The sequence below is a fragment of the Macrobrachium rosenbergii genome, chromosome 48 (assembly GCF_040412425.1).
Source record: "Macrobrachium rosenbergii isolate ZJJX-2024 chromosome 48, ASM4041242v1, whole genome shotgun sequence".
Lineage (NCBI taxonomy): Eukaryota > Metazoa > Arthropoda > Malacostraca > Decapoda > Palaemonidae > Macrobrachium > Macrobrachium rosenbergii.
The window spans coordinates 53262992-53277137 of NC_089788.1; the positions used below are offsets into that span (position 1 = coordinate 53262992).

At 42.3% G+C, this 14146-nt stretch overlaps 1 protein-coding gene and 1 pseudogene across 2 annotated transcripts in view; one reads left to right on the forward strand and one right to left on the reverse strand.

Moving 5' to 3' along the window:
* Positions 1 to 14146, forward strand: part of Tango2 (transport and golgi organization 2) — a 120117-nt gene that overhangs the window by 99263 nt on the left and 6708 nt on the right. The gene's annotated exons all lie outside the window — the stretch shown is intronic.
* Positions 8981 to 9099, reverse strand: LOC136831858 (5S ribosomal RNA; annotated as a pseudogene).

Genomic DNA, 14146 nt, shown 5'->3' on the forward strand with positions numbered 1-14146 from the left:
TATCCTCCATAATAGAAAAATGTTTCGTGATCCAGAAACAAGGAGCAGCAGCCTGCAAACCCTCCTTCGATACAAAGTAGCAGTGGGAGATAGGAGACAGCAGTAGCCAAGTAGGTGAAACAACAGTAGAGATGTGGAAACTTATGTAGCTGAGGAGTTTGAATATCCCACTCTCGGGGGGTACAGGATGAATTCATATGAATGGGAGTAAGTACTCCACATGAGGAAAAACAAAAGACTTGGAAGAGTCAGAAGCATTATGTTTCTTACCAGAAAAGTGTTTGCAGGAGTGTGAGGTATCAGAGCTACTAGCCCCTCATCAGGTGAGGCTCATGTCTTGACAGATGTCTTGACAGATAACACTGATGGCTGAAGATGAAAATCCAGACGAGGCATCCAATGAAGCTTTGGCATCCGACATTTATGTGCCCACCTCCAGGCACAAAGGAATTGCTCTACAGAGCAGTAATTACTCACTTGTCATATATTTGAGACGTACACTGCTAACCTTTACACTACAAGAGACATTGCAAGTGACAGATGTTGTCACTGAAGGGTGTAAGTGATCTACAAATCACACCTCACTGAGACATGATTAAAGGAATTGCCCTTAGATTTCCCAGCACACTAACAAGTATAAGAAATGGGGAAATGAAGAAAAAAAACTTTAAAGTGCAAGCATTATAAACTTGTATGCTAGTACAAAAAAGTAAAAGGTCACAAAATTTACAGCTTGCATAATTTGAATAATGTATATGCTTTTATGTCTTATATGTTATAATGTATGTTGCTCTTGATCTAGGACAAATACATAAATTTTGGATAAGTGTACACAGTGCAAGTGTGTACAGACATAGTGTACAGTATGTATAACCCAAGGAAGAAATTCTAGTGTTAGGGGAGTGTTTTGTTTACATATGGAATAAAACATTGTTAGCTAATTGGGAATGATGGATTTCTGTATCGGAATGCCTCTGATTGAAAAGTTAAGTTGGCAAGTCACTTGCTTCATTTGCACTCTGCATAAGAGGTAGAGGTGGTTTGTCACTTCTAACTTCTGGGAGGTTGTGAATACTTCAGTACAGATTCCAAGTCCTTCATAGTGATTTAGATCTAAAACTTTGTAATGTAGTCTGGTGCTAACCCATATACTTGGTTTCTGTAGTATAAAATAGGTAGCACAGTTGTTTGTAGAGTAATAGCAAGGTTGATCTATCAGCTTTCCAAGTTCTCACTACTCTGCATATTGTCAAATACCTAAGTCAAAAGGATTGACTTTTCCTTTGAACTGGGTGTGACAGAACCATCTGGTTTAAACAAAGGAGGAACTATCAAGTCTATGCCAAAAAATGGAGATTTGAGAGTACTCCCCCGATTATATCCCATGTCAAATCAAAATAAATTGTATTTTTCCTAGGTATACTGAGACTTTTATGCAGGGGTAACTTTCAGCACAAGCTAGAAACTGGTTGAAACTTGGTAACAAGATGGTTAACCAGGTGGTTAACAGATAGAGATGTGGGATGACTGGGGGAGTATCCTACACTTAACAACTGTTGCACTTGCATTTCCTTTGGCTGCAAGAGTACATTTTGTTATTCAAAATTTGCCATTTGTTCCTACAGGAATCCATTGCCTTATATATAGGAAGATTACTTCTTAGGAGGGAGGTCAGTCCCTTTCAACTTACTGGAGCTGAGAAATACCATGGAATGGCCATTATCCCAGCTGCCTTGCAAGCAATGGCAGTAATGACTCCTGAACCCCACCGGTTTGGCAAAATAGTTGGCCAGTGTAATAGGGGTCTATTCTTAAGTGCCTCTTCTAAGGCAAGGAGAGATTACACAAGTAAGGAACAGTCTGGAGAACTATGTCGTCTCCTGCAGGAGACTTTGTGTGAATGCAATCGGTCCTGTTAAACCCAGAAATCAGTGCTGGAAACTCATCCTGGTCCCCTCTTCCCCTTGTTACAAGGGAGAGGATGAGGGAGATGCCTCCCAGTCATTGACTGGAAGGGGGATGCCTTAAGTGCAATCACCTGTACCCTGCCAGACTCCAGTATGTATACTTCAGCCCAGATGATGCTCTCAAAAGAGGGAATAAGGAAGGAATGAAATTCAGTCATTTCCAGCTCACCTCCAGACTTAGTTCAGGCTTAGGTTCATCAAACAAGGTATTGACCATGTCCAAAACAGAGCTTGGGTGACTACACAACTTATTGGACAGCCATCACTGGTCCCAAAGAAAAGTGTTTGAGAGCTGAGTGACATCCCTCAGGAAGAATAAGGAACAGGGAGCCTTCTGTATCAAACACTCACCCCTATTACCTGGAAACCCAAAATTTTCAACCAAACGGTGAGGGACGGACTAAAGCCCTTGGCTTCAAGATCCTCCCATGAGAAGGAAACTACCCTCCTCTTCAGAGAAGACAGCCTGATAAACCCTTAAGCCAAAAGAAAGAGTTCCTGTACAACTCTTTCCAGCACTAATGACTACTGAAGAAAGAAGAAAATCCAAATTCTTGGAGTGGATAACTTTATATTGTACTGAAAAATGCAGGCCAGCAAAGCAACATCTTATCTGGATCTCATCATTAGATTTGTAAGGAAGAAATGATGAGACTCAGTTTCCTATTAAAAGAGAAGAGACTTGAGCTACCACTCCAGCTGAGGAATGATTGAGGAATGATGAAAAGAGTATTCCCGCCCTAGTGAAAGCCAAATGCAATACAGCAAGCCAAGACTTCCCCGTCATATGCCGAGGTAAAAAAAGAAGGGTCTAAGTATACAGACTCTGTCCAACAGTGGAACAGTCTTGAAAGGTATTTCCATAATGCTTGAAGTGCTAAGAACACGAGTCATTCTGGACCATAGTTCCTGAGAGATGGCAACTGTTCACCTATAGTATAGACAAGTCCACTGAAGAGGAAAGGTCTAACCTAATCAGATAAGGCTGTAAAGGCAAACCCTAACCTTTATGTCACATACTGAAAGGGACCTGACTCAGTTAAGGTTGTCCAAGACCTGCTGAGTAAAAGCTCCATGCAGAATGATTCCCTCTCCTATGATACTACTCATAGAAGACTCTCCTCCCCTTGATGCATGTTTGGTGAAAAAATTTAAAAGGTACACTATTAAATTCCTTGTTACCTTGCCAGAAAACTCATTCCCTCAGGAGCTGCTACTGGAGAGTTCCATTATAAAGTTGCAGGAAGTTTACTACTTAACATAAGAGGCGAATGAGAAGTCGATAAGTATAGTAGGTTGGGTTGCGCTTCAACCAGAGAAACAGCAGGTTGGGAAACCCCTCGGCTAGAGGGAAATGAGGAAAGGCCAGTGTCAAGAAAAGATGAAATGAGAAACACTTTACTTATCACTCCTTGGAGAAGTTTGGAAAGAAAACAATGAACACAAGTGTTCTACAAGTGATGGAACTTAATTCCATTGCTGCTGTGAGAACTGAAAATTAAAAGCAAAGTTGTTTGTAATCCTAGTCTCTGCTTATCAAGCCAGGAATTCATATATGATGCTAAAAACTTCTTTGCTATTCAGGAGAGCAGGGACCAAACCCCTCTGCACCCAGACACTGACAGATGAGTTGAACCGCAATAAAATTCTGCCGCGTAGAATGCATAATGCAGACCGCCCGATGCCAGCAAACCATCCACTCTAGCAACTGCAATGCTAAAGTAAGTAAAGTATGAGACATTGCTTACCTTTACTTTAAACAAAAGTCACAACAGCGGTGTAACTGCTCATCCACCACTGAGAGACCCGACCATTCCGAGAGCTTGCAACATTAAACGCACATCAAACTTGGTGCGAACAGTGCAGTGCAGACAAGGTTTACCTGAAAAACAAAACTCGCCACAGGGTGTGCTCCCCACCTTCCGATGCTTGTGATGCCAAAGGTGGAGAATAAGAAAACTCTTACAGGTCTCTGTTGCCGGAGAAAAATGAAAGGCCTCCTTATCGCTTGCTTTAAAATAGCAAAGCAGCAAGAAGTAACACAGATACAAACATGAATGGTTCATGAAAGTGATACGAGATACCTTTTGACAACAGAAGACCTAGGACCACCTGCCAAGGCTGAGGAGGACAGGAACTCACCATTATCTTGCTAGGCTCATTAACACATGACACCATTTAAAGGACACTCTGCCAAGTGTCTGTGAGCTCAGGTACTTTACCTGCTGCTTGGGGGACAATGATGGAGTATACATAATTTATGACAAACTACCTCCCAAGATAAAAAAGAAGTCCTTCAAGATCTGAAGGAGTCATACCAATGAAGGTGCTACAACTCTGTACATTAAGAGCATTGCGATAACCAAATACCCACAAACAGGCCAAGCAGAACTAAAGGTGGAAAGTGCATAATATTCCTGGGAAAAGGTGGTTGCCATCCTAAAATGGCATCATGAACTGGTAGATGATTCTACCTTAGGCAAATTCAAGGTACTTTCCAGTTACAAAAAAGGTGCTAAAAAATACTTGTCTTTCAGTTTTCACTATAGTGAGAAGTCTCCTCTCTCACTGATGGGCACATGAGACATGCCCATCAAAATGTCAGACTTGATGGGGAAAAGAGTTCAAACATTGGTCTCTAACCCCTGGCCATGTTCCTTAACAGGGAATCAGTGTTTTATGACAAATGGCACTTTTCTCCAAGATTGCTTCTACCACTGTCAGCAAGACTGGGACATATATGCAAATATGAAGAAAAGTAGAATGGGACATATATGCAAATATGAAGAAAAGTAGAATTTGTTCCATGTATTTTTGAGGGGAGGACAAAGTTATAATGCAAAGCTTTTAGCTGTTCGAAAGAATTGCTTACAAAACAGTTCTGCCCCTTGGACCCACCACTACATGCTTGAAAGGTTACCCTTCATTGTGGCAGCAGAAGAGCAGAATAGCCTCTCTTGGCTACCCACTCCTTCCCCCTCTACTCCAAACCTGGCATGCCAGAAGGAGACAGTAAAAAGGGTAACTTTATTTTACTCAAGGGAGGATGGGCTTCACTTCTGCCAATTCTGAACAACTCCGAGGCATGAAGCAAATCTTGTTTCATGAAAAGTAGATTGTTTTTCTCTCTTACAGAGAACCATTTTCACCAGTGAAATGGCAGTTGGGAGTGCAAGAGAGAATAACCTTACCCTTTGATTCCATTCACCTTCCCAATAGCTCATACTAGACAGGATGTCCAATATGGTGTAGACTGTTAGCATGATTACCACAAGTCAAACCACTAGGCTGTCTAAAGGAAAGTATATTACAGACAGTTTCCAACACCACAGATATTGAAGTGAACGTAAACTGTTCTGACACAACCTCTAAGAATAGGAAATTGATAAAACAGCCCACAGGCTGGTTCAACAATGTGAGAGGAGTCACCTATAGTATGAACACCACCTATAGTGTAAAAGCAGTAGGGAAGAAGTTTGCACAATCTACTGGAGACAAAAGCAATTGCTGACCCCATATGCTGTATCAGGGTGTTATTCTTCTCCAAATTCCATGCACCAACTGTGTTCATGGCAACAAAATCAGGGAACCTCTGGATTACACCCAAAGGATTACTCAGCATGTCAGACCAAGGGCCAGAAGTTCCCCAGAACAAAGATGTAGTTGCCTCCCTAGGATATTTTGCTCATGATGAGCAAAGTAGACTATGGGAATTGCTGCTCCAACATGGTTTGCAAAAAATCAGGAAAAAAAAAACGGGCCCTTCCGGTCTCATCCGATCCTTGGAAGCCCATGCTGCTCCTCCCACAACTACTGGAGGAAACTTGCCAGAGCTCTGCTCTTATAGGTTTTCCCAAACCCATACTGAAGCAGAAGAGTCTCTCATCTGAGGAAACAAAAGCCACAGTGGTGTCGCTTTCAGAACCCAGTCCAACTTAAGAACTGTCACCCTCCTGTTTCAATTCCTCTATCCACCATGCAGCTAACCACACCCATGAGAGGTGAAAGAGTTGTAAGAAATCTCTCTGGAGAGACTCAGACTGCACACACCCCAGAGAGTGCCAAACATCTTGAGCATGGAAATGATACAGGTTCACCCTAAAAACCTCCCGAAGAAGGCTGGGATAAACCTTCCGACACCAGTGCTAACCCCTTTACGAAGTGGATCACGTAAACCTTTCTCTATGCAACCCTGAATCACAGTGAGAAAAGCCATTCTGCTCATCTGTCCACAACAATCGTCTGACTGTGGATGGAACACGACAGCAGTATACCTTGTTGCCTGCGCTAAACCCATCCTGCAGACCAGGTACGCAACTAGCAAACGGGCCACACAAACACCTCCCTAAGCAGCACCAAAGAGTCACAGTGAGAGGGGGATGATTCATGCACCAGGCAAATGAACTAAGCAGCCTTGACTTAGTGTGAGCCCAAAAGCTCACTCACTTGGAACAGACCTCAAGTTTATGTGGGCTGGCATTGCAGCGCTGACCTGGGAAAGGCAATCACCGCTGGTGACTGTGTACCCCTGCCCTCCCCCAGGGGTAAGAACATGCAGGAGTAGCCTGTCAAGACTTCTTATGCAGTTACTAGACTTCCCCTTTTTCAATGGCTGCCTGCATAGGGAAAAAGAGAGGGGTTAAGGTGGAGCTAGATGACAAAGTAGAAGTGCAGACGAAGAAGAGTGCTAACAGCCCCTCCTACTCTTCCCTCCTCTGACTCTACTTGCTTCAAACCACAGGGCTGATTGCGTCAGTAACTGAAGACTTGCGTCACACCCACTCCACTGGAGGAATCTCCATGGGAAAGACTACTTACTGCAACTGGAAAACCCTTTTCCAATTCAGCAGTCAGTAAAGCTGACACCACCATAACAATCAATAACTACCTCAGGAAATTAAGGCCTTCTTTCTCTGCCAGGTTAAGTTAGGAAGGCCACAACAGAAGGATTACATAATCCTTGGTAGACCAAACTCTCGCAGGAACTTTGACAATGACCAAGCTTAATGGATACCTGTAGAGTTAGTTTTACAGGTCAGAGAACTACACAGCTGTTGAACCTTTCATGAAAAGTTGCTACATTACCTGCAAATACCAGACAACTTTCATGCAGGAAGTCTATAACAGGAAATTCCCTTGCAGCAAAATTAACTAGAGAAGTAAAGTCATCAGGAGACATAACAGCCCACAAAGGCAGTTGTCTTGGTAACAACAGCATTAGGTTTCTATTCCCTAAGAATAAAACACAAAGAGCAAGGTAACAGCAAATGTAATTAAACAAAATTAGAATGACATGAGAGAGTATTCATCCAAATTCTAAGTTCTCAACCAGCAGTCAGGACAGCAAAGAGCAGCATGGCCAAAAGAAAAGCGAGTGTAAACGGTCAGTGAGTGTGGGATACTCCCCCACTCAACCCCCATCTCCTGTGTTAACCACCTTGTCACCAAGTTTTGACAGGTTTCCAGCGTAAGCTGAAAGATACTTCTCTATAAAAGGCAATGGTTTGTATTCCAAATAGAACAATTATTCTTTTTTTCTCCCAGTAAAAAAAATTATAAATCATCATCAAACCAACCTTTGCTTTTGATACACTAATTCCATAATGGAGGGGGAATCATTATTCCACAGTTGAGAGGAAATTATTCTATTATCAAGTTGACAAAAAAGGACAAATTTTTTAAGTAATCTGTATTTTTCCTAACATTCTAACCTGAGGTCTTTACACATGGGATTTACTTTCAGCGCAAGCTGGAACCGACCGTTTAATTAAAGACGAGGTGGTTATTGGTAGTTGGCTACCAACAGTAGGGGAGGAAGCCCCACCATCCAGTCGGTATGCATTCACTTTACCTTTTGGCCCAGGTAGCAGGATGGAGGGGTGGCTAGAGGTGGGCCATGTATGTACAGACCTCAGGTTTGTATATTAGGAAAAATACAAATTACTTAAAAAAAAAAATGTCATTTGTTCCTACACATGCACAAACCTTTGGTCTTCACATACGGGAAACTTACTTCTTGGTGGGAGGATTCTGAGCAAATCTCTGAACTAACTGACATAGTTTGCCTCACCTGGGGCCTCTCTTCCTGGTCATGTAAGAGCAAAGGAAGGAGACCCATGCCTTTGGTCTGTTGAACCTGTGTGATGTTCAACTGCCAGGCTTCTGGGCCTTTTGAATTACTGGGATGTAGCATCATTGATTTGAAGAAAGGCTTGGATGAACCCATTTTGTCGGGGACAATAAAGCTGAAGATACCGAGTTTGTGCACTGTCAATCCCTCTCTCCCCTTGCTAGAGAGGGGGTAGGACTTGCATCTATTAATCCAAATTGAACTAGATTATAGATAGGATACTCAGTCATCTAGAACACCTGCATGCATGCCCATCCAGCACATGACAGATTTCTGTTTGTCTCTCTGCCCACTGGGAGAGGAAGGGTATAAAAGAGAAAAAGAGAAACACACACAGGAGGCCAGTCCCACACACACACTCCTCTCTTTTGCAGCCGTGCACACCTTAGGCAAGGTGCCATCTGTCCCTCAAGGGAGCTGGGTGAACTACATGACTGCTGAGTAGCCACCACAGAACCCGGAAAAAAAAAAAAATAAATCTATGGGCAATGTCCCGAAGGTAAAGTGGGAGAATGTGGTCTGTTGTGACCAAATTCCCATCCTTAGTACCTGTCTGACAGGATCTTTGTGAATGCAAGGGACAGACTGATGCCCCTGACCTTGTGAAATCTTGCCTGGAACATACTGTTGTCCACCACGTCAGCCATTTGATCATCACACAGGGTCAAAAGAAATGGTACTCTTGGATATCGCTTCCTGGCCAAGCCAGAACTAACAAGGAGTCGTCAGCACTCAGACTTGAAGGTCAAGTCCTTTAGGTAGTAACGCAGGCGCCCTCTGGTCATCTGGTAGCCACCAGGGTCCTTTGATTTGGAATGATCACACCCTGTTGATCACCCGTCAAATCGGACTTATACCGTGGATGCAAAAGATGTCTCATAGACGGCAAAAGCATATGGTGTTCCCAGTCAGCCACCCATCCAAGTACTGGCCAGACCCAACATTGCTTAACTTTACTGGTCAGACGAGAAGCAGTGCTTTCAACGTGGTATGACTATTGGCTGTTAATGCCCACGGTCTGGAAAGACAGAACCAAACAGTAACAGCTTCGGTGTGTTGAGACTGAAGGTCTAACTCAGCTCATCTTCTCAGTTCAAACAATCTTCTGGAATGTTGAGGTGCTGAGACCAACTGACCCTAACACCAACCCTAGTGACCGAACTTGTCTATCATTACATCCACCTTGCCTGGAATGTGTCTGGTTGACCGCTGCACTGAGCATGCTACTGCCCACCTGTGTGCCTGCACCATCAGTTTGAGGAGATGAAGACAGTTACCCCCTTTCTTGTTGACCATGGAACTACCTTGGTACTGTTGCTTATCAACACCATGGAGCACCTATCCTTGGATCCTGAGGCTTTTGAAGAGAAGTTCCAGGATATTGAAGTGCAGTTTAGGTTAGGCAGTACCCAACCTTAACCAATTGAAGAGCAGGTGATGCCATTCTGGTCGATGCCTTGAGGCACGAAGTATCTCTGGAGGGGAAGCGTGTAACAACACTCCAAAGGAGATACCTGTCGTCTAACTACTCAGTTAGTCCTGACTCTCTCTCTCTGAAAGAGAAGGGGAAGGAACAGGGAGTCCTTTGTCAAAGACCAGGAACCTTCAATCTCCATTTAAGGGAATGAAGAAGCCACCTATGAGGAACCGGCTTCCCAGGTGACAACAGGTGACCAGGAATGGCTTGCAACTGCCGAGCTGGTTACTCATCGAGACAAGGACAATTTCGCTGCTGTATCTGTTAGCCTCACAAATATTTATTCTTGCTTGGGTGAGAGTTTGGATTTCTCTAGTTCATGCAACTCTCAGGCTGCAACCAAATCTGAGAAGTCGGTCCTGTCCTAAAGACGCTGCGCATGAGAATTCGCCAAGACCAATTGACCGGCGATATACATCAGGAGACACCCTGCACAAATGTGCCCTAGTCGAAGCCAAGGTGAGAAGTTAAGTTAGTTATAAATGATTTGTTTAACCAGACCTCTGAACTCTTTTAAGTCTCCACATACTTGGGGAGAGGTCGGAAGCTCACAACAGGGATAGGCATGGAGCTGTCTGCTCTGAAGGGGTACGAAGTCTCCCTGGGAAATGGAACGGAGAGACTTGCAGTAGGATTGATGGGTGAGCATTGGAAATACTCATCCCTCAAACCCAACGAAGAAATAAAGTCGGACTCCCTGAAGGTTGCAAGTACAGAGCGGGTTATTTCTATCTTGAACCAAGCCTGTTGAAACGGGTCACAGGGAAGAAAGATCTATGACTGGTTTCCAATTACCCGTCACTTTCTCTTCAAGAGAGGGATGGCTGAAGAAATTGTGAACCAGACTGTTACAATTTCCACAACGAATTCATTCAGCATCACCTTAATTTCCACGCAGGGGAAGATTCTTCAGCGAGCTGGAACAAATATGTGGACATGAATTGGATGTTGATGAGGAGTGGTAGGAACTCGAAGGGAAGTTGGTATCCTACCGAAGGACATATACTACTCAGTTCAGCCACCATAATATGATGTTTAAGCCTATGGGCACTCCCCAACAGCTGCTGCACATGGGCAGGAAAGCCATCTTAGCATTTATACCTTCCTCTTAACCTTACTTCCTTTTCCGGGAAGGGAAGGGACGGGGGTTTGAAAGGGATACCTTCGATTGCTTCTGTGGTCCCAAAAGGACCGAAGAACTTTATTGACATCTATTGCATAACTTGGTTGTAAGCATGGCCAGCGGCTAAGACCGATCCCAGTATGCACAGTACTGGGGTGACTTGAAAGAGAAGAGGATCGCTCCTGGCTCTGACATTTCTACCTGGCACACACTTGGTTCCCTTTGTATCCCCCATAAATGTATTGGTACTGACGAGTCTCAAACTCTTGACGCCATAACTTCCGACTCCAATCAACATTACAACCGAGTCATCAAGAGAGGTCGAGGGAAACAGAGACAAAGGTGTAGTATACTTTCAAGCCGATTCTAAGACTCAACGGTAGGAGGCAGCCATGGACCTGTGGAAAGAGGAGACTGATTGTATGTTAGTTTTATAAGTTAGTCATTTTATTTTCTGCATTGATGAAGTGTATGGGTATTGCAGAATGTATAAAAAGAAAGCACATGTTTAATTTTATAAGATGTTTTTATAGCATAGCATTCCTTATGTTTAAAGAGTATGTTATTGTTGTGACGTCATAGGAAGTGACGTCACAGGACGAAAATGGCGGGAGGGAGAAAAATGTAAACAAACAAGAGGCGGGAGTGTTGAAAGCATGGTGGAAAGAGGTAGAGAGAGCTCTCTGAAAGGTTAGGTCGATAATGGTTGGGTTGTAAGTCTGTTTGTGGTTTTTGTTGTCGTAAGCTGGATTACATAGAGTAAAAAGAACAACGTGAACAGGTGAGTGGATCACACAATTGAATAATTTAAGGATAGGTTAGGCTAGCAAAATTTTCAAGTGGTAGCAGAGCGTGGTTCGTTAAAAATGGACGGATCTGATGGTAGACTTTGGGAGATGAAATGGAGAAGAGACTGTCCGAGATTTAGCGGAGCACAGGGCGATTATAAAGGATGGAGAGGACAAGTCGAAGATTGGCTTGTGGTGTGTGGAGAAGTGAAATATCCGGGGATAGAGATAAGGATGAGCTTAAAAGGGAAAGCTTTAGAAGTAACAGAAGGAATAGATAGAGATGAACTTAAGGATAGCGAGGGTTCAAAGATAATCCTGTCCAAACTAGATGAAGTGTATCTAAAAGATACGTTAATGGAAAATTACAGTAAAATGAAAAACTATTTTAAAACAGAAAGAGAATCTAGTGAAAAGATGAGAGATTTTATAATTAGGTATGAAAAGGCAGAGTCAGAGTGTAGTAGGGCACTAGGAAAAGCATGTTTGAAGGGGAAGCAAAAGGTTTTCATGTACTAGAACAATCGAATCTCACAGAAGATCAAAACAAATGGTATTAGCAGCTTGTGGTCGAGAAAAGTTGGAATATAAAACAGTGTCACAAATAATGAAAAGAATATTTGAGGGATTAGGGAATAGAGAGGGGGGAATGGTTAGGATCAGAAGGTTGTGAGAATTTTGGGAAAGGGTGGAAAAACCAAAGATATCGGGGAAAGGTGAATCGAGGTAGAGGTGGAAGAAATCCTTTAAATAGAGAAGGGAAAGTAACACTGTGTGCTATATGCAAATCAGAATGGCATTGGGCCAGAGATTGTCCTCAGAATTTTCAGAATAAGAAGAAATCAGAAACTGGACAAGAAGAAGAAAAAGTTTATATAGGAAAAGTTAGCAAAATAGAAGAAGAATCTTGGGAAGAGGTTGATGCAATTTTAGACACAGGATGTAAGTCAACAGTTTGTGGGGAATTGTGACTAGCACGCATTGTTGTGGGTTTGAATCAGGAAGAATTGAGGAGAATGAATGATACTAAGAAAGAGTCTAATAAAGTATTTAATTTCGGTGAGTCATCATACAAGTGGAAAGGAGTAATGGAAATACTGGTGATATTGAAAAACAAAAAGTTTTATTTGAAGACAGAAATTTTGCAGGGTGATGTACCATGGTTAATAGGTAAAAAACCATGAGTAAAATGGGGATGACCATAAATTTAAAAAGAGAATTGTGTTAAAATAGAAGTATTAGGGAAATGAAGGTAAAGTTATGAGAAGACAGACAGGGCCATTTAAGAATACCAATTTTGAGGAGGAAGGTAGAAGAATTATTATTGGAGGGTGGAAGGAAAGAGCCTGTTGGGAAATTAAAGGTACAATGATGAAGTTACATCTACAATTTGGCCATTTGGAAGTGGAGATAAAATATGGAAGCTAACAGAAGAAGCACAGTGGAGTGATTGGTTTGGGAGAGAAGGAAAAGAGGAAATAAAAAAGTTACTGACTGACTTAATCGCAAGTTGTGAAGTATGTAAAGATATAAAAGAAACCCAGCTAAACCTGTAGTGGGATTTTCTTGGAGTAAGACATTCAATGAAGTTGTAGCAATGGATGTGGGAGAGATAGAAGAGAGAAAGTTCTTGGTAATGGTAGATATGGCAACAAGGTATTGTCAGGCTTTTGGATAAAAGACAAGAAACCAGAAACTATTATAGACTCTTTTTGACGGGTGGTTTGCGATATTTGGGGCACCTTCTAAAATATTATCAGACAACGGGGGAAAATTTCAAAATGAAAAAGTAAGGAGGATGGCAGAAAGATGGAACATTAAAGTATTAGCCACAGCATCAGAATCTCCATGGAGCAATGGATTGTGTGAAAAGACAGTAGGCATAATCAAAGAAAGCTTAAGAAAGATGAAAGATGATGAAGTGGATTGGTCCATAGCATTAAGATGGGTAGTGAGTGCCAGGAACTGCTTAATAAATAATGGTGGTTTCTCCTAACCAATTAGTATTTGGGAAAAATCCTTCCTGCCTAATTTAATGGGAGAAGAAAGTTCAAGTCCTGCAAGCAGAGAGAAAGGTGTGGAAGAAAGCATAGTAGGATACACTGAATGCAATGCATAAGGCCAGAGAAGTGTTTATCAAAAATGAGTCTTGTAATAAAATAAGAATTGCTCTAAACAAAAATGTCAGAGAACATAAATTTGAAGAAGCAGTAGTGGGAGACGAGGTATTCTATAAGAGAGAAAATGAAAATGAATGGAGAGGACCTGCTCAGGCAGTGGGAGTATCAGGTAAAACATGGGGATTCTCTAAGAGAAGTAGCGAGAATACATGTTACTAGGATTCAAAGACTATCACCAGAAAAGGAGAAGATACTTAAAGTAGACAAAACACACACTGAAAGATGAATCCCTTGCATCAAAGGAAGGAATATAGATGAGCAGGAAGGAAAGATGATAATTGGCTGGAGAAGGAATGCTGATGTAGAAGAGACTATAGAAAGAGATTTGGCAGAGGAAACACTGGAAGATGAAGGGGAAAGTGAGGTAACAGAAGAAAGTGAGTTAATAGAAGAGATACCCAAATTCAGAAAGGGAAATAGAGTTAGAGCTATAAACAAAAATACAGGACAAGTAGAAGAGTGGTGATATTGAGCCTTGCAG